This window comes from Lagenorhynchus albirostris, chromosome 17 (genome assembly GCF_949774975.1).
Source record: "Lagenorhynchus albirostris chromosome 17, mLagAlb1.1, whole genome shotgun sequence".
In the NCBI taxonomy this organism is placed as follows: Eukaryota; Metazoa; Chordata; class Mammalia; order Artiodactyla; family Delphinidae; genus Lagenorhynchus; species Lagenorhynchus albirostris.
In genome coordinates, this window is record NC_083111.1 from 77,468,242 (window position 1) to 77,471,142 (window position 2,901).

A 2,901-nucleotide genomic window follows, 5' to 3' on the forward strand; every position below is an offset into this window, starting at 1 on the left:
GGTGATTTAACTGGCATTATTGTAAGGCTTTGAAGTTATAACAATTGACATGAAGCAGTATATTATCATTTAAACATGAGCTGTGGGGCTTCCCTGGTGGCGCAGTGGTTGAGAGTCCGCCTGCCGATGCAGGGGACGTGGGTTCGTGCCCCGGTCCGGGAAGATCCCACATGCCGCGGAGCGGCTGGGCCCGTGAGCCATGGCCGCTGAGCCTGCGCGTCTGGAGCCTGTGCTCCGCAACGGGAGAGGCCACAACAGTGAGAGGCCCGCGTACCGCAAAACAAACAAACAAACAAACAAACAAACATGGGCTGTGATGAATTAAAGGTGTGTATCGAAACCCAAGGGTAACCATTAAAAACTTAGAAAGATACAGAATATGCCAACAGTGGGGATAACATAAAAATATAAAAATATCCAGTTAACCCAAAAGCAGGCAAAAAAGAACAAAGGACAGACGGAGCAAATGAAAAACAACTAACAAGGTGGTATATTTAAACCAAAAAATATAAATAATTATAGTAAATGTAAGTACGCCAAACACAACAATTAAAAGGCAGATATTATCAGTTTGGAAAGCAAAAAGAAAGGCCAAACTATATACTGTCTACAAAAAACACATTGAATATCAACATATACATAGGTTACAAGTAAAGCATGGAAGACAAACACTGCAAGCACTCATTAGAAGCAAACTGGGGCTGCAGCGTTAATATCATAGACAGAAGACTTGAAAACAAGACATTTTACTGAGACTAGAGACAACACAAAATGATAAAGGAGTTACTTTCCAGGAAGATATACCAAACCTAATTTTATATCCATCTACAAACACAGCTTCAAAATACATGAAGCAAAACCAGCAGCTCTAAAATGAAATATAGGCAAATCCATAATTATCATTAGATATTTCAATAGTCCTCTCTCAGTAATCAGAACAAAACAGAAAATCAGTAAGGATATAAAAGAACTTAACACATTGTTGAACAGCTTATCTATCTGAGTTTCATAGAACATCCAGCAACAAAAGAATTTTTTTTTCCTAGTGCCCAGGGACCATTCACCAACAGAGACCATATTCTGAGGGGAATGGGAGCTTGGTGGGTGGGATAAACTGCATATTCTTTGGTCACATGGATTTGAATTAAAAAAACTGATAACAGAAAGCTATCTGGGAGAAAAACCATCAAATATTTGAAAAATGAGGAATACACGTAAATATAATTCAAGGATCAAATAGAAAATCAGAAGAAAAATTAGAAAACATTTTAAATTGAATGGAAATGAAAATATGGCATAGTAAAACGTGTGGATACAGCTACAACAGGGCTTAAGGAGACATAGATAGCATTAAATTTTTATATTAGAAAGGAGGAAAGTTCTCAAACCAGTGATCTGAGCTTCTACCTTAAGAAACTAGGAAAAAAAAGGGAACCAACTCAAGTAAAAGAAAGGAAAAAATAAAGAGAAAAAAAATGTAATTGCAAAGAGAAAAAAATAGAAAATGAATGGGGAAAATAAGGTTCTTTGAAAAGATCAATAAAAATGATAAACCACTAGCCAGACTGAATAAGGATAACAGAGAGAAGACACAGGCTGCTCAAGTCAGGACTGAAAGAGGGGATTTCTCCATAGAGCAATACCTCAGACATTGACAGGATAAGAAGAAATACTATGAACAAAGTTATACCTATACATTAAACAATCCAGGAGGTGAAACAGACAAATTCCTTAAAATACATAAAAATAAACGTAAAATCTCAATCAAAAAGAAATAGATTACTGGCTAGTCCTTTATCAATTAAATAATTGAATTCGTAGGTAAGCGTGTCTATAGAAAATAAAAAAGAAATATTAATAATCGATGTTCTAAATATCTGCTTGAAGAATTTAGGAAAAGAACAGCAGATTAAACCCAAAGAAAATAAGCAAAAGGAAGGATCAATATAAAAATACAATTTAATAAACGGAAAAAAAAGCTTTCCATAGATAAAAATCAACACAACACAGAGTTGGTTCTTTGAAGAGAGAAACAGAATTGAAAAGCCCTAGCAAAAATGATGTGAGAGTCAGAGGCAATACAAGGAAGTATCCTGAATGATCAAAGGGGGGACAGTATTCTAAATCTTACAAACATTAAAATGTATAGTAAATAAATTACTAACATCTGCATTTGAAAATGCAGATAAAAAGGACAAATTCTTATGAAAACAAATTTTTCCCCAAACTGAAACAAAGTGTAATAAAATCTGAATAATCATATTAAATACTTCAAAGATGTACCTGAAAATATCTTCAGGAACAGATGGCTAGACCAATAAACTCTTCCAGGCATTTGAAAGAAAAATTATACTAACAGCATGCTTCTCTTTCCCCCCTCCGAAAATGGGAAAATAGAGAAAATTCTCTGACTTGCTTGGTGAAGCCTAGACATAACTTCTAGTGTGGAAACTAGAAAAGGGAATAACAAAAACTGAAAAGTACTAGCCAATCTCTCTCATAGACAGAAAATGAAAAAATCATCAGTAAAATACTAATGGATATGTAATAGACATAATAAAATGGGCATCAAATACTTTTCAATCAAGTTGGGTTTATTTCAAAAATGCAAAGGTGGCTTAATAATTGCAAATTAATCAATATAATTTACATTATTAACAGAATGAAGGAGAGCTATCATATGATCATCACAGTAGATGGAAGAAAATCATTTTACAATGTCAACATCACTTCACAATAAAAAAGAAAAACTCTTAGCAAAGGATAGAAGCAAACTTCCTTAATAGATATTATCCACAAATAATCCTGTAGCCAGTACAAAGAAATGAAATGAAATAAGATATATGGATCAGACAGGAAGAAAAAAAGCGATGTTATATACGGGTAATATAATTGCAAAGG